Source organism: Sturnus vulgaris, chromosome 3 (genome assembly GCF_052056855.1).
Source record: "Sturnus vulgaris isolate bStuVul1 chromosome 3, bStuVul1.hap1, whole genome shotgun sequence".
NCBI classification, from domain to species: Eukaryota; Metazoa; Chordata; class Aves; order Passeriformes; family Sturnidae; genus Sturnus; species Sturnus vulgaris.
In genome coordinates, this window is record NC_142245.1 from 77,213,207 (window position 1) to 77,231,787 (window position 18,581).

An 18,581-nucleotide genomic window follows, 5' to 3' on the forward strand; every position below is an offset into this window, starting at 1 on the left:
GAATTCAAGATTTATTTACTTTCAGTCACTTCCCTTTGTTCTATCATCCAAAGTGACAGCCTGTATTTGAAACAGTGACTTGTAATGTTCCTGCCCCAGAGAGCAACTGGACCAGCAAGAGATAAATCAGCACATTTTCCTTCCTTGCTCTTAAAGAAACAGACAGAATAGGGAACACTGTCAAAATCCTTATCTTTTTTAGTCTGCTCACCACAAACTGTCTCTTCATGGTTGCACCAACTGTATCAGATCTCCTTTTCCCACTTCCCAGATATCTTTTTCTTCCTCACTTTTCCACACCCCAATATACACAAATATGTGTAACACCAAGGGTATCAACCTGATGATGCCAACACCTTTTTTTCTCTCTACATCCTGAGAATAGCAGCAGGAGTTGAGGTTTCAATGCCTCCTGATCTTTCCAGTCACTCTAAAGTTTGGACTTTAAAAACTTCTCTTTAGATCCATTTGCAACACTGCAATAGGAAGAATGAAGAATTGTTGGTAAATGCCATGGCCTGGTAGCCCCCAAACAGTGTTTCATTTTATAAAGAACAGAATTGATATTCTGATCCCTTCTGACATCCTTCATGTCTCATCTAATCTGTGAGAACTCATAGATCCTACTCTTCCTTTGGCACAGTTAAAATTGGTGGCTATTGCTAAGTCAGGTACTGCTCATTTAGAACCATGATGTACCAATCTGCCTTGCTTGTTTGTTTCACATGTTTATATTTTTTTCTAAAGACAAATGCTTTTTCAAAATTTTAGATTCTTTCACATGATGATTTTATGAGGTCCAGTGAATGAAGTCTCAGGTCAGGGACTGCTTCAGTGTAGGTAATAAGAAATGTTAATTTCTTAATTAACATTCTTAATTCCTTATGTGTGCTCTTTTTATAACTTTTTAATATTTGTTTTTTTGTCTAATATGACATTTTTATGATCGTTTTCTTGCACAAACCTCAAGTAATGCATTAAAATATTTTGACACTATAAGCCTAGAGAAAGGACTATTTAAGGTTAAACGCAAATTAATTTAGAAGTTATCAGTTAGAAAGCAAATATAGAGCTCTCCAGAAAGCAATTACTGAAAAGATACTTTCAGACATCAGAAAATTGTACAGTATCTGGTATACTTGGGAACTATACAAAATTATGGTCTTTTGGCTTCAGAGACTCATACTCAGTGCAATTTCAAAAGACATAAATTGCTAGATACTCATTCATTAGTTCCATTTTTGAATGTTTATGAATACTTGAATTAAAAGTCACAATAATACTCCAAAATGTTAATCTCAAAGATGATTACATACAGGATAGTCAGCATTATTGATATATTCCTTATGAACAAGAATCCCATTAAAAAATGAGGGCTAGATCCAATAAGGGATTTATACACCATCTAAGACAAAATGTGTGATGATGCAGATGAAAGCAAAAAATGTTTGATTCTCCTTAGCTATACTGGATCAAATAAAGGTCTTCAATAGGGAGTGGAAGGAGGTGACTGAGCAAGGTGAGAGTGACCAACAGACACAAATCCACACAGCTTGTAACCAGTCTGGCTACTCAGCAAGACTGAAGCCTCCTAACCAGCAGTTGTATTTTCTCTCTCCTGTCCAGCACAGGTGGGAACTGATAGAGTGGCTTTGATGGACACCTGGTATCCAGACAGGTCAGCCCACCACAGTAACCTTGCTTCCACATTTAGATTCTCCCCCTCAATCTCTGCTCAAACAAGAGCAGGACTCCGGGGTCTGTTTATCTTCTATCCTACTCATCAGAAATATTCAAGGACTAAGACACTTACTGTCTTCCCACCCTAGGCATTTCTCACCTATTATATTAAGGTCCATCTGGCTGCAATGAACTCAAAGATGCAAAGCTCCAAAGTATGGTGAGTTTTTTAGGGAGCTGTCAATGACAGGAAATACCTTCTTTTATAGTTCCTACTGGAAAGGTCATCTGATGACCTCTTCATGTTTCTAGAAATTCAGAAATGAGGTAGATTATTTGCCAGGCATATGTCCAGTCAAGGACAGCTGGATATTACAGAACTATCTCTGTAGGTGGATCTTAAAATTTTTGGAGGAGAAAAATCCAGAATACACTGAGAACAGGTGAGGAGACATAATGATAAAACAGGAATATAATTACTTCAAGACTGGTAAATGTCATCAGAATTTTCCTCAATGTTTTTATGTTCTGATTGGTTCTTCATTCTGAAAGATCCTTAAGCATCCCTGTCTATGTATTTAAATAGTTATTCTGAATGATTCCTAATAAAAAAAAATTCAACAATTCATATAAGCAAATCTTATGATGCCAGACATTTAGTCAGGATTGACTCATAAACCATAGTAGAATCAATTTAAACAGGAGGAACCTGTGTACTTGGAATATAGAAATTCCCTGCCACAGTGAAAACATCACTTCAAGTTGTTGGAAAATTTAACCTGGAAGGTCATAATAAAAGTTCATTCTTAGAATACACTCTATAATATCCATCAGACAGCTGTTTGACATAGAATATAATAATGATTATATTTCTTTAAACCTTATTAAGAAATCACTCAGCTTTATAAGGAAATCAGAAATATACCATGGACCTAGATTACAAAACAGAAGAAAACATATTGCATTAAGAAAAATATGCATACACAAGTTACCAACATTTTAAAATAATATAAAAAATATGTTTGCTCTCCAAATAATTTTATATAACTAATTTAAAATTGATGAAAATTATACTTTAACTTGTATTTACTGATTGCTTACTTAATAATGAATTTAATGGAAGAAAAATGAGAAAGTAGAAAAAAAATGTAGAAATGAACAAGTCTGACCGAAACAGCATCATATAAGAAAAGCATATAGAGTTTGCAGGACAAAAGTAATTTACTAGATAATATCTGGTGCCAGTTATGGACTGTCTTCATGGGAATGCTGATGTAGAGAACTGAAAAATAATGAAAGCCAATAACATTGCAGAACACCATCTCACTTATGGCTGATAAATGGTCAGGACTTCACTTGCAATTTGAGCTGAACAAGACTATTTTCAACTTATGCATTTATAGTTCTCCCTTCACCACTTATCTTATGTCCACAGGAGAATATTTTATCTAATAAAGAAGGAGGAAGATTCACTGGTTTGGAAGTCTGACTATTGAGGGAGACTTTAGAAGAGCATTGTAAATGCATAGTGTATTCCAATCTTGTTAAAAGCCATGCAAATCTACATGGAGTATTTTGATTCCTAAGGCATGTTTGCAGCCAGGGATGGATTTTATTACAATTTATTCATTTCCTGACACAAATCAAAACTATGCAGGGATTCAAGGTTACTCATTCCATTGTGTATATCCCTCATCATCCCTTCTACTGCCAATTCTTCCCTCTTCCCTTACCAGTGCCTCTCTAGGCAACCTTTATCTGTGGTTCTATTCCATACCTTATTCTGTGAAATGGCAATGACTAGTAGGTCATGTGTACCTCTTTATGGAATCTGAAGTAAAAAAAAAACCAAAAAAAAACTAAAAAAAAAAAACCAAAAACACACAACCCCCCAAAAAAACAAAACAAAAAAACCTAAACAAAACAAAACAAAACAAAAAAACACAAAAAAACCAAAAAAAAACAAAAAACCAAACAAACAAACAAACAAAAAAAACAACAAAAAAAACAACAAAAAACCAAAAAACCCCAAAAGCAGAACCAAAACAGCGAGCAAACAATGAGAAAAGAGAAAAAGAAAACAAACAAACAAACAAACAAAAACCAAAAAACCCCAAACAAACAAAAAAAAACCAACAAGACCCCAAGATTCTTTTCTGCTTTGCTTATCTCATATGTAACACGTGCAAAATCAGAGTAGTTCACCTTCGGTGAAAGACATTAAAAGAGAGATGGAAACTGTAAGATTCCTTTTTCTTCTTCTTTGGCACGCGGTGTGAATTTTGTTGAAGTCGAAGCATCTCACAATGAGTTGAAATGCAGCTGCGATGTGTCAACAAGATCTGTCTTCTCATACATTCTACAGCCAAACAGTAGGTGTATGACAAACTTTTTGGATTCAAAAACATGCATGCCACATATCATACATTAGCTTAGCTATCTCTGACAGTTTGTATAAACATTTTCCATCTTTTCAAGCAATGGCATTCATAATCTGTTAGGAGACAAACTGTGCCCATTTTGTTACCTTCTAAATCTGCAGGCTTCCAGAGGAGAAACAAATACAAGGTTTGTTTGCTTGCTTGTGTGTTGTAGAGGAAGGTTGTTGGAATTCTTCCTGGTTTGATTATTTTTCATAGAGCTATTCAAATTTGGTAACACTCTCTGAGAGCTACTCTGAGCTCAGCTTGACAGGAGTAGAAGAAAAGTCCAGATTCTCTAAGGGTGACTCACAGAGAGAACATTCCTGATTGTTTTCTTTGCTGTTGTGGGTGGGGGTTGAAGAAAGGGCGGAAAAGGCAGAAGGAGGTAAGTTACTGCAGCACATGAAGTCTCTCTGGTGAGCAAATAAAGGATAAGACTGGTGCAAAAGCTCTGCTGACTCCCATTTCATGTTTGCCTTCTCTCCAACTGCAGAGTGAACTTGTTCAGAGTGGTCATTGTGCCTTGTAGCAGACTTGGTCCAGCTCCAAGGGGCATCTTCGTGCACCAGTCAGATGGAAAAAATATGAGGCAAGGGCTTTGGTCATGCTGCAAGACCAGTGTTAACACAGCTGCACAGCAGGGAAAGCTGCCTTTGTAGAGGACAGTGCAATGCATGACCTTCCTGCAATGCAAGACATCAAAAAGTGTAAAACATCAAAACTTATCACTTAAAGCAATTGTTATATCGGGAGTTCAAATTTACCCTAAAAGAGAGAAAATGACTGAGAAGATTTTAGGATGTGAAAAGGATTTTTTTCTTACTTTAAACTTTGTAAATGATCTTACAAATTAATTTATTGCTAGACCAGGAAACTAGGAAGAAAAAACCTGCCAAACATTAGCTAATATTCCTAACAATGGGTATTTTATGCACTCTCTTTTATTTTTTACAATATTTTTGCAAGTTTTTCACTCTATTTTTATATGTTAAATGATTTTGTATTACTGAAAATACAGTTATGTGGAACTGAAAAAAGGATTCACAAAATCACACCAACTACCACTTGAATTGCCAGTAGTGAGGCGCTTGGAAAATCAAGAAAAACTAAATTGCTTTTAGCAACATTTCTATAAGAATTAAGCAGAATGGTACTGGAATTAGAAAATGCTTTGAATATCATCTAGACAGTGCAACAGCATCTGATGCTGGAAGAGAGGTCATGGCAAAAAAGACAGAATACAGAATAGACATCTTTAGAATATATACACCATGAGTAACAGTAAAGTTTCTACCTTTATCATCTCATAGTTTATCTGAATTATATGAACTGCCTACAGTGCAATGTTTAAATTTTCAAGTTTATTTATCTTCTCAGATTTCAATATTAGTAGCATATTTTTGATCTGTGATGATCTGTATGCACTTTGTAGCCTCCAGAGCTAATTTTATAAGGAAAATACTTGTGTCATAAATCCTTCTCCTAAAGACACAGCTCTATAGTCTGTTTACCTGCCCCATAAACAGTTGATTAACATGCAATAGTTCTATATCTGACCAAATTAAATTCTTATTTCTAGTTCACAACTTTTCTATAGAGGAAAATGTTTTTAAATATCCTTGTGTGTTAATTGAAATCAACATTTTTTTACTGATGTTAGTTGTCTATAAAGAAGTTTTTAAGATGAGTAAGGAAAGTTTTTGTCATTCAACTTTATATCAGTCAGGGTGAATTTTAAGCTAAAGAAAAAAAATATTTTTAAATAAGGTTGCTATAAAAGGAGATGCATTTCTAAAAAAACTCAGTACTATATTGATTTACAGACCATACCTTTTTCTGTCAACAACTCCTCCAGCAGCAGAGCAGGGGCTTACATATTAGAGGTAAGGAATCAGATGAAAGCACATTATTTTTAAAGTGCATTTGAAGCAATGACTTTGTGCGCATAATGACAAGCCATGAGCCATGATTTTGTTTGTTCCAAGATTCTTCTTGACAATAATTAATAGAAATGAAAACAGAATTGCAAGAACAGTTGTAGAAAGGAAACGTGTCTTGCATACAATCACCTACTTATTTGAACCCGTTTTATGAAGTCCTTGTGGGTGGGAAATAGAAGGGAGTGAGCAAGAAGAGCAAGCACTGGATAGGGTGAAACTATTGTTGCAAGCACCACCACATACAGTATATATGCCAAAGCTTCAGTCCAGGCACATGTATTTTGGCAAGAATTTAAGCAGAATAAGATTGAAGAAAGAGGAGCATCACAGATGGAGGCCTGGTGGAAATGCTTTGATGTGCAAAATATTGTCATTCTGGAAGAGAAAAATTCTCTTATCCACAAGTAAAATGAAGAATGGAAAGCCATAAGGGCCGTAGAACTGCTGCTACATACAGCAATGAACTGAAATCATACAGCAATGACTGACTGATCATTAGTCAATCACTGATGATAGGAAGAAAAACAATTTAAAAAGTGGACAGAAATAATTTACTAGAAGAGGAAATATTATTAGGTAAGATGGAATGCTACTATGTCTTCAAATAGAAACAAACCCAGGAAAGAGTATCACATGTTTTTTTCCTTGACTCAGTTGATGAAAGAAGAAATGCAGAATGAAGAGTGCACTGTTGATAAGTAGAATTATGTACATCCATGCAAGTGCTTGCAATAGATATTGAGAGTCAAGTTAGAAAAACAGTAAAATATTTCTGGGTAAAAATTTCAAGATTTTTTTAGAATCCAAAACAATATTTTTATGCATGAATTTTGAGCTTTGGAATTATCATGACTTCTTTTTTTTTTTTCGGGAAGCTGAAAAAATATGTTGCGTACATCATTCTATTTTTAAAGTCAAAATGGCATATCAAATGACAAAAAACTTAGAACAAACCTGAAAACATGTGTTCTTTGTAGATGGTTTCAAAATATAGCAAGGATTTAAATTCACGAAATCAATGTTTTCTTTATGCAGTTTATTAGTGCAGTTTACTAATTCAGGTCTTATTTTTTTTAATGTGTTCTACTCTAAAAAGTCATTAACTTGTGCAGTGTTAAAAATGCTCAATCATATGAATACCCACATATGTGGATCTCCACATATGTGAATCTCTCCATATATGTGAACAGCTACCAGTATTTGCTTTTACTAGTCAGTACATTATACATTGGAGAGCGGGAAGATGAGCATAAGAATTGTTCTGTTTGAATACACATGTAGAAGTTATGGCCAAGCCAGTGAAGTTTTTTATCCATGAAAATGACAAAATGAATGCATAATAGAAAATTCATTAAACAAAGAAAATGGTAGCCAAAAGTGGGTACTAGTCCAAACTTCATCTTTATTAACTTAATATATTTAATGTTTTGGCAGTTTTCTAAATTTGCAAGTGTTTATGTAAGCGGTCGTTTTCAATTACTGACCTGTAATTTACTACAATTACTTGCCTTTGTGTGACCAACATTAGATATTCTTCTTAACAGATTGGTTTATGCTCACATATAATATAGGCATTTCAGATTGAATAAATCCCTGAGGCCTGACCATGAATATAGCCAATAAACAAGGTCTTAAAATCTGTTTTGATGTAATAAGTATGGATTTTCCTGTACTAAACAATCTTAGAAGCTAATCCCTTCAGTATCTGATTAATCAATAATATAAACATTAGCTGCTACCTCTTGTCTCGTGGCACTAGAGCAAAAACAAATTTTCAGTTTAAGAATGAGGGTCTAGCTCTCTGAAAACCTGTAATTAATGTAAGCTCATAGACAAATAAAATAATATTCGACTTTAATATATATATGTGCTTTAAATCAGTGAGAAACAAAGAACCAATGATTAGTATGGAAAGAGTGAAAAATATATTATTAGGATTCAGTGATGTGATTATAAATTTTACAGTGTAGTGAATGTAGGAGAAAGGGAAACTAATATAAAAGAACAAGCTTTTCCAGAAATTATGCATGCTTAATGTAGAAATGTGTTTCAAACTTATGTGGATCCTGCCTTCTGTATGTTAGTGAAATTTCTATTTATGCAATCCAATGTCTACAGGCAGAAACTGAAGAGAGAATGTGGTCCTGCGCTATTTTAATTTCTCAATTTACCTTTTCAGTGACACGTACTAGAGTAGCATGTTAGTGGTTCTAAGCATGCATGCCATAATAATACCTAATTTAATTCACAAAGAATGCTTGGGCAGTTCCTGTCCATTCATCTATAATTGCAGTCCCAGTGAGGTAAGTTAGGACCCCTCTTGCTTCAAGGGAGACCTTTCTTCCACTGGGAGCAAAGTGCATCAGTGCCCATTCATTCACTGTGAAGATGAGTAACAAAGCTTAGCTCACACACATTTGAAGAAACTCCTTTCCCTGAAGAAAATGCATATGTGTGTATATATATATATATATATATATATATTTATATACACCTTATATGTCTGAGGTTTTTCTGCTGAAGGTGAGCCAGTGGATGTCAAACCCATGCCAAGAGTTGTGCTAAGGAACACTGAGGACACTGGCCAGTGCTTTAGCAAGACATCACATCCCATTTTGCCTACCCATGCTGATGCGAAGAGGGACACCAATCTACAGCTCATCTCAGTGAAGAGTTTTTTTTAACCAAACATACATGAGATTTGGGCAGCTACTATGGATTACCCAAAAGGCTTCTCTGTGGGTCAGGAATTCTCTTGTGCATATTGCTGAGCCATCCTTTGCCAATCAAGGATAAAGGACTTCTCAATTTTTTTCTTTTGTAAGTATCCATCAAAGAAATACTGAGACCATTGCTTGAATATTTCTTTATGCCCCCCAGTAGATGCACAGGCTGGTCCCCTGCAGCTCTCTCTGCCTATTAATTTATTGAACATGGCTGAAATTTGCTATAGATATATGATTTGTTATAGCAATGTAGTAATGATGCCCAGGTTACACAAATGGAAATTCAATCCTTTGCTTCAGATGCTAACAAGTTGAAGCAAAACTTCCACCTTTTCACCATTCTCTTTGCTTTTTGATTGGTTGTATTTTAATTTTTATTTAGTTTGGGTTTGTTTTTTTTCCTTCCAGAAAACACTAGAAGCTAAGATGGCATTTATGCCAGTTTAAACTAGAGGATGCAAATCTTTAAATATATAGAAAGAGTTCCACTTAAAGATGCTTCACCCTGTCTTTTTGCTTTAGGTGATGTTCCAGTGTGTTCCATAATAATGAAAGTGATTCTGAGATAAAATATTCAGCAAAAATTATCAGATAAGTTAAAAAGAGTTGATTTTTTAATGGTAGTGGCCAGATGAGAGATAATAATATTTCCTTTGTGATGGTGTACAGACACCTAACCTAAATTGTTTATAACTCACAGGAAATAAGAGGTGGGTATGCTTGGAGATAGGGAAAAAAAACCAAAAAAACCCAAAAAACCCCAAACAAACAAACAAAAACCAATAACAGTTAAAAGAGACTCAGTCTTTGTCTACATGAACCATATTGGATTCTGTGAGAGCACAATTTCAGATTAACCATTCTGCACCCAAATCATGCTATGAAACATTTATCACAGGAAGATGATGGCATTGCCCACCCTTTAGTGAATGCAGTACTCCTGGAACAGTGCTAGTAAATTCCTTTATTCACTTCTGAACCACAGGAGCTTTCCTCCCCAAGTGTCTTCTACCTCCGTGTAATTGCTTAAGTCTGTCAAATAGGCCCAGAGATAATTCTCCTTCCAGCAAGACAGTTGAGCTAGACAAGCATCTCTCAACTGAAACTCACAAAATAGTTACCTGGTTTGTGTTCTCTATCTACCCCTGATCAGACAAAGCACTATGACCATAATGGCTTGGTATTTACTGTCACTAAAGTACTGAGTGATGTGAAGCATCAAGAGCAGTATTTCTGTCTACAGATATGTACCATGAGTACATGATGATGAAACTAATGGAAATGCAGAATTTCTACCAGGAACACACAAGTTGCATTGCTTTCATGAAGATAAAATTTGCCATGTGACATGGCTAGCATGTTAACTGAAGTTCTTAAGCTATTTCAAGAGAATAAAACCTCTGCACTCCCTAGATACACTGTACATTTTCTTTAAGTTTTTGCTTCACTTTGATTTGAGAATCAGACATAAAATGTCGTAGCAGGAGGAAGGTTCGATTTTTATTTTTCATTTGCAGGGCTTCAGGAAACAGTAGTACTTTGGCACTGAGACAATATAATCTGTGAATTGCTACTACTCACAGTATTGTTCAGTAATGACCAAAGTCTTAAATAGTATTGTATATCTCCTGATGCTGTTTCCACACAGAACTTTAGCTTTTTTCCTTGCAGTGTGGATGGCTCACATTAGAAGGCAAAATGAAGTTAGCAGTTTGACTTCTTTTGAGGAAATGTATTCTGACAAATATCTGTGAGTATTCTAGGGAAAAAAAATGTCTCATGTCAAGCACATTGATCAGTTACATTAACACACACAATGCTGTCAAAATTCAAGACTGCAGCATACCTCCTTATCAAATTGCCCAAACCTTCAATGTGTCAGTGTCAAAATATTTTGGAATGAAAGTTTGAAATTCTGACTCCAGTGCAATTATTTCTTGCTGTCCAGATAACAGAATGAGGAAACACTTCCCTGTTATTACCACAAACATTTCTAGCTCTTCTTATTTAGTAGTTTATGGAATATGCATTATAATGGCATGTCAAGTTTGGTAGAAGATCCAATTCAACAATAAACACATACATGCTATTGATCAGAGGAGGCATGCATGACAGTAAACCAACTAACAAGTGAGTATGGCAGGTAAAGTTTAGGCTCAAATGAACATAGCATGTTTTCTTTAAGACTAAATAACAAGAATTATCATAGCAGTAATGGGAATGACAACTGCCTAACTATCTGATTAAATTCTGGAACTGGAACAGAAAATGTAAAGAAAATTGAAATTTGAATTTCATTATAGGTTTGAGTAATATTAAAAATCTTATCTTGGGATTAAAACCCCCCAAAATTAGAAAGATAAGGATACAGAAACTCAGCTGGTATAAATCATGATCAATTATTGCTTTCACTGATTCTGCTAGCTGGGAATCAGTTTCAAGGTCATTAGCTGTACTCTGGCACATCTTGAAAAGAAATGTCCCAGAGCATTGAAGCTAAAAAAGTCCTTTTAGTATGAATGATTAACAATTTCAAAATCTTCAGTTTGAACTGTCACAACTGTGGCCATGCTACCTTAGTTGCCTACAGACAACAAAAAACATAGTCCCATTGCAGCCTTACCCTCTAATTCACTTAGTCCCAGGATGAAATACTGAAGGCCATTACAGCTTTCAGTGCTGTCAGGCAGAAAAAAATTTTTGTCTGTATTGTATAATATTTATCCCAACATAAAGTGTCTTTCACCATACCAGTAACCTACATCTGTGGGAAATACCACTTTGGTGTCATTTTCCTAGATGGTTGTTTTCTGCAACTTAGTGCCACCTGCTGAACCTCTATAAGGTTCAACCAAGGCTTGGTTATATCTCAACCACATCCATGGATTTTAAAGAGCTCCATGAGACTATATTTTCTGAAGAATCTATACAATTTGAAAAGTATACCCTTTTGAGATCACAAATTTATCTTATTAATTAAAAAAAAAAATTATACAATCCCAAAAAATTAAAGTGATAGTACTGCTAAATTCAAGTTCTTTTCTGCTGTAACTTTAAGGATATTATGACCTTAAAACTACAAGTATTGTCTTTGGGTGCCTTTATTGTATTAGCTTAGTCAGTTCATAGGTATGAACACAGGCATAGGATATGTTTTACAGAACCATAAAGGGTATAAAATCTGTTCTCTGAGAGGATATATTGAAAAGATAATTAAAAGAGAATTTTGCTCCTAGTCTTTCAGTTAACTTATATGGTTTATCATATAGAAAAAAAATATTTATAACCCTTTATAAGTGGTTATAATCCTATCCTTATAACAGTAAAACAAAAGGGATCTTTATCAAAATAGAATTAATAATTGTTACTGTACAAGTGTTTGGGAAGAGAGGAAAACAGTACTTCAAAGGATTGTGAGGAGAAATCCTATAGTTTTGAGCTGGAAGTCAGTAAAAATGCCAAGCTTGAAATAATATTGTGATTATTATGCTGATTTTGAGTGGGGTTTACTTTCTTCACAGTGTCTAAGTGTTGTGTTTTAAATTTGTACTGTACAGGGTTAATACAGAGATGTTTTTGACCCCAACTAGCCAAAGGAATATTCCAGATAATACGACATCATGCTCACATAAAGTGGGGTGAAGAATGAGGAAGGAGGGGATATTTGGAGTGATGGTGCTTGTCTTCCCAAATCACCATTAGGTGTGAAGGGGTCCTGCACTCCTGGAAATGGCTGAACATCTGCCTACCCATGGGAATCAATGAATTCAATCCTTGCTTTGCTTTGCTTGTGTGCTCAGTTTTTACCTTCTCTATTAAACTGCCATTATCTCAGCCCAGGAATTCTCTGGAAAAAGACTGAAATACATTTATGAGTTTATTTCAAAATGAGAGGAATGTTTATCTCAGAAGTCATCTCATATGTAACTCACAGTTACAATATCTAGATGCCTATAACTGAAATCCTGAATAGAATTTTTAAAGGTTTTTGTTACAGTTTGGTAATTTGGTAAGTTGCCTGGAAAATAAGTTAAAGGAAATATTTTTAGATGGAAAAAGACACGTCTTTCATTAAAAACTAGAATTAAGGATGAGTGAAGTTATCATAGTAAATGGGATTTCTTCCTGATGAGGTACTGAATGAGATTCTGTTCACTTGAATGAAGACAGACCACTGAAAGAACTTTTGTCCTTAAAGCAGCACACTCTATCTGGTTTTCAGCACCCAGTTGAAGCTACCCAGTTTTCCAAGAAATCTCCTTGCCCACCCAAGGGTTCAGCTCAGTCTTCCATGTGTAGATGTGGTCCTTGATTTCAGAAATATGACTGCATAAAATAAAAGATGAAAGAAAACAGGCAGGATCCCAGGAGGGGAGACCTGTCTTTCTTGAGCCCTAAAACTAAGCCCTAAAACTAGGATCAGGCTACCCTTCTCCTGACTTTGGGACTGTTGCAGCATGGCTGCTCAGAGCACTGGGAGCATTGCAACCTCAAGGCAGGACAGGGTCAACTCTCTGACATCACTCCTTGATACAGTGCTCAGCATGGCAATATTTAAAATACTGTGGATTTTTGAGCCAGCCTGTTGTCATCTGAAGTTGCAAAGCTATTGATCACTTTTAAATATTAAAATTAGTATCCTGGGTTTCTTCTTGTTCCCCTTATGATATAAGCTTTTCATGAGAACCAGATTGTCTGGAAAAGAAGCTTCTATTTTATATTGATCCACAGTGCTTATAAAATAATTCTTTACTCCTGAACTGCAAGGGAACTAGCTTTAATGGGAGATTAAATCTAATAAAACTTTACACAGTGCAATAGCTCTCTGTTACTTTCAGTATAACTGTTTACACTGCCACTATCTAAAGCAGACATTTCCTGAGCCATTTTGGCTCTTTTTCAGTATTGTGTTACATTTAACGTAACACTTATAAGCTGAGTCAATTTGGCGAAGCTGAATTTCCTCTGAACGTGTTGGTTGTCAGGGACCTGCTTTTCAGGTCAGTAGTTTTGTAAATACAGCTCTGAGAGGGTAGGCATGGCTGGTTGTGAAGGTACTCGTTCCTAAAACTCCTTCTTGTGCAATCTGTACATGTGCAGCACCACAACAACAGTCACATATGATGGATGCTGTGGTGGATTCCAGAACAAACTCTTTGTTCTGCCCTTGCTGAAAGACCCATCCACACACACCAGGAAGATTTATTTTTCTGCTGATTAACATCCTGCCAGAGTTTAACCAATGATCTAGGCACAAACCTCCAGTCCCAAAACATTATCCAGTAATGTTAAGAATAATTTCTCTACCTTTCATGTCCTGTACTCCACCTCTGTGGAGTACACCGCCTAGAGCTCCTTTTTCCTCCCTTCTACTGCTCTTCTGAGACTGTAATGCCTAGGATTTTTCATGCTGAAGACCAATTCATTATGTCTTTCAGTAATCTGATTGTCTAAGAGACTATCTTCCTTATCCTATCTTCATAGGTCCAGCTCTTTCTCCAAACCTCAGTAGTGCTTCTTAACCATCCTTGAGGTTTTCTACTCATTGCTACTTTAGGCTTTCCCATAGACTCAGGTGTCTTTTCTATTCATGTCTCAGGCTTTTCCTTTATACTGAACACCAGATATGAAAAATTTCAGTCTAAATAGTCTAGATATGAGTTGCATTCCAGCATAACTTTCAGATTGCTTATTCCATTCAGTCTGTCATCAAGCTTCAATTTCTATGATCTCATATACCTTGGGTCATAGGTTACCAGGCTTGAAGTGTTGATTCTACTTACAGTGGAAGAAAAAATATCAACTGAGGATATACTGTCAATTCATCAATAGAAATAAAATATAAGGAACCCTGTGCTTTTGGTTACAAACTGTTTTAAAAATTGTTAAGTATACAATATGTTTTATCTCTATGGAAAATGAAAACACATTAAAAATTCTCACACAGACAATTAAAATTCACATATCTAAAAATTAACACATTGCAAGGTAAAAAATAGATTAAAAAATAACTTTTAAATTTTTTACCCAAGACTTTTTTCCCAGTATTCTAAATTCACAGATGTGAACTTCCGAGTTGCATTTCACCATGTAAATGAGAAATAACCGATCATTTGTGAGGGAACAAAAGAGAGACATAGGGAAAAAACATATACATTTTAAATTAATGACACATAACTATTATCTGGTGCCAAAGTTGTATGTATTTACAGTATATTCTTCATAGCAATTCTTTTGTGTCAGCGCTAGAAGTGTAATTTACGTCATAACAAGTGCATTAATCTCCCTTTGAACTTGAAGAAAGGTGCCCCTATGGTATGATATATTCCTGCATATGGAGCAGTTTATCCTTTTGCAATTGTCATGTTAATTTTGAAAAATAAAAAATAGTCCTTAATTTAAACTTCTCCACCCATGTGCAAAGCAATAAATAATATAAAATTAAATATGTGCTAGCGAGTAAGTAAATTGTATTGATGGAAGACTCCAGTAACTGTTTTACGTATTTTAATAAGTTGGTTTAGAATTCAGAAATAATATGTGAGTTGTATCTATTATATTAATACAAAAAAATAAAATATTTAAACAAATTGTTACAAAACTTACATAAGTTTACATGCTTTTTTTCTCATTACCTTAAACATTTTGACTGCACTAGATCTAATGTACATCTGCTTGGCTTTGGAGGAAGCTATAGACCTGCACATCTGGATTTCATTGGAAATCAAACCTGAAAAGTCAATTTTTCATTAAAAAATTATTGAAATAAAATTTATATTGTATATATTATTTTTATGGTGGAAAAATATCTGTTAAAAAAAGCAGAAAAAGCCCCTAGTTCTATGTTTCTGCAAAATACTTAAACCTATTTGTGTTCTTGTTATTATGATCTGGTGAGAAGGAGTACAGATGTGATGTTTCATACAAATCCTTATTACAACATTTTAGGAAGCTTCAGAGCCTCAAATAGTTCAGATAAATTTTGATACAAAATGGATTTGTGAATTAAAAGCCAGTGAGTTTTGGAATCTTTTAGTTTAAACTAGCTGAAGGACCAGACATACCTGCAGTTTAACACATAGGGTCTTTTATATCTATTAATTTCACCTGTTGACAAAGTATCTTTTTTTTTTTTTTTTAAATATATCTTGAGATCAGGTATACAACTTTCATTAGATATACTGAAAACACAATTTTATAGTTTCTGCCATAAAAAACCCCATAGAGTTAAATTCACAGAAAGCATGCAGTGTTCAGAGAAAACACTCTGCGTTTTTCACATGCAGAATGAAAAACACAGAAAACATCTCATACATTCAGAGATTTTGCAAATTTAAAACTGTACACATTAGGAAGTAATACACAGGAGCAAATTATAGAACACTTGTAATTTCCCATCTGCATGTACCTGTCACTGTATATGTGTAATATATGCATATGCATAATGTCACTGCACAAATTCCACAGGACATGAAGAACACTTGTATGCAGCCAGAATTAAGTTATCAGGAAAAAGACAGTAATACATTTACAGAAATACTAACTCTGTGGTAATTGCTTTATAAAACTATCATGATTGGTTTGAAATCTTTTGTGATAAACATCTAACTCTCAGTATGCAGAAGAGTATAAGATATAATTGTATGAGCTGATGAAGTTCAGAGGGGAAAATGGTTACAAGGTTAGTATTAAAAAAACACTAGATGAAATAACAGTAACATTAGATGTAATAATGACAGATAAAGAGTAATTTATAAAAGTTATAGATTTTGCAGGCCTAAAATGTTGCCTAAAGATGCTTCCACAGTGTCCAATATATCCTTTTTTCATTTTCAGGTAACTTCAGCTTCTCAGTTAGAATTATAAAATTCTCCTGAATTTTAATTTCAAACCATGGGGCCCATATTATCTCTGAATCTGTCTGTGGGACATCACTTAAGACTGTGTCTTTCTCCAGGGAATTTTAGTATCTGCTGTCACTCACAATGATGCTGTCATTCTCACTTTGAATGTATGAGGCATAATTAGTCATTCTTAGTAATCTCTGGTACCCTCTGGTCTGTCACCATTCTGCTTCACACTGCTTTACTGTTTTTCTTTCACAGTTGGCTGCAAAAAGCAAAGAGGTATTATCTTTGTGCTTTGGGTGTAGGCATTTGGGCAATGATTATATGTACTACAAATTTTCCCTTTGTGAAGAATCTACAATGTCATTTTGGGAGATCACTGAAACAAAAATCATAATTTCTTGTTTCCTGACAAGCTACTTCCTTCTCAAAATGATATGTAAAGGCAATTATCAATCAGTGCTAGCCACATGTGTACAGAAAGTACCATATCAGAGATGTGCACTCATGACTTTAAAAGCTTGATCCATACTTCATACTGTCAAATCAAAGCACAACCAGTTGGACAGTTTAATCAAAGTTGTACTGTAATTAAAAAAGCTTTTTTTGCAATATTCTTCTTATAACCATGTTGCATTTGTGATGGCTTTTTAAAGGAATGAACAATCCTCCTATCATCAAAATGGAAGAAATATCTTCTGGTGACAGTTTAAAAAAGCTTGAAACTTATTACAAATTGAAATATATTCCATTTCTGCATTTTATATTGACTATTTCAAGTTTTCATTTAGAATTGATTCTTTGAAAATAAGTCATATTTCAGTATGTAGCTTGAGAAGTTCAATATGCCCAAATCACATTCATATTAGCATATTAACATATTTGTATGAGCAACACTTTTTGATCAAATCAAAATTGATTGTTTTCTAATAAAAACGATAACATCCTCTGTTTGTTTTTTTTAATCCAAGTCTGGGATAAAAAAATTTTAAAAAGGAAAAAAAGAAAGATATAAAGATAGCGGTATTAGGGAAATGGCAGTTCTCAGAAAGAATGTTTTTTTATTCGTATGCAAAATTGATACTTTGCTTGAGGCAAATTAATTGATTTTCTGAGTTATTTTTAACATTTACTGTTATAAAGTTACAACCGCATATCCAGGAGGCTTTTAACATACGCTGATGAGGAAATACAGAATAGTTTATATGAAAATGTAGAAAACATGAAAGAGCAGGGTACAATTTCAAAGTAGTCAAGTCCTATTTACTGTGAGTCCCAGGTAAATTTATGCACATGAAACCACAGAGAGACTTGGTCTGCCACATTTCCCAGCCAGAAGCCCAACTGTCTCAGACATGTCAGAGCATTACTTTTTTTTTTATTGGAGCCCCTTCTTGCTCTGTTTCTGACTCTGAGATTACTTTAGCTGGTTGGAGTGTGGTGCTAATAACCCCGGTGTTGTAGCTTTGATCCCCATATTTATTCACTTGAGAGTTGGACTCGATGATCCTTGTGGATTGCTTCCAGTTCAGAATATCCTGTGATTTTATTAGGAAATGAGCATTTTTATGGGTGCAACCACATGCGTAATTAGAAGGAGAGAGCTGAGGTATTTTAACTAGCTTCGTCTGGGAGAAATAATCTTAGCATCTCTGAAGTTACATTAGCTGGTATCAGAAGAGGATCTTTTTATAAAACTTTATTTTAAAAACATAGATGGTGCTGATATTTTTGGAAGACATTTCTCAAGATTCACACATTTGTGATTTCTTCTGCACTTTCAGTGGCATCTAGTAATTTACTGAAAATGAAGGATAAATGTAGGATAATGCAATCATCCTAAGGCTTAATATTGTGGTAAAGAATTGCAAAAAGCTGTAGCAAAAAGTAAAATATATACGTGCATACATGCAAATGGATATGCACTTATGTACAATTTTTAAAATATAAATCTGCATATATTAT

The 18,581-nt window shown here is 34.6% G+C and overlaps 1 long non-coding RNA gene across 2 annotated transcripts in view; it reads right to left on the minus strand.

Annotated features, from left to right (window-relative positions):
* LOC148224430 (uncharacterized) overlaps positions 1–18,581 on the minus strand; it is a 95,074-nt gene that overhangs the window by 25,640 nt on the left and 50,853 nt on the right. Inside the window, exon 3 of one of the 2 annotated variants that reach the window (XR_015802596.1) lies at positions 4,208–4,786. This is a non-coding gene — a long non-coding RNA (uncharacterized LOC148224430). Of the gene's footprint in view, positions 1–3,727; positions 4,787–18,581 lie in introns of those variants that run through there. The other variant, XR_015802595.1, reaches the window with a different exon arrangement.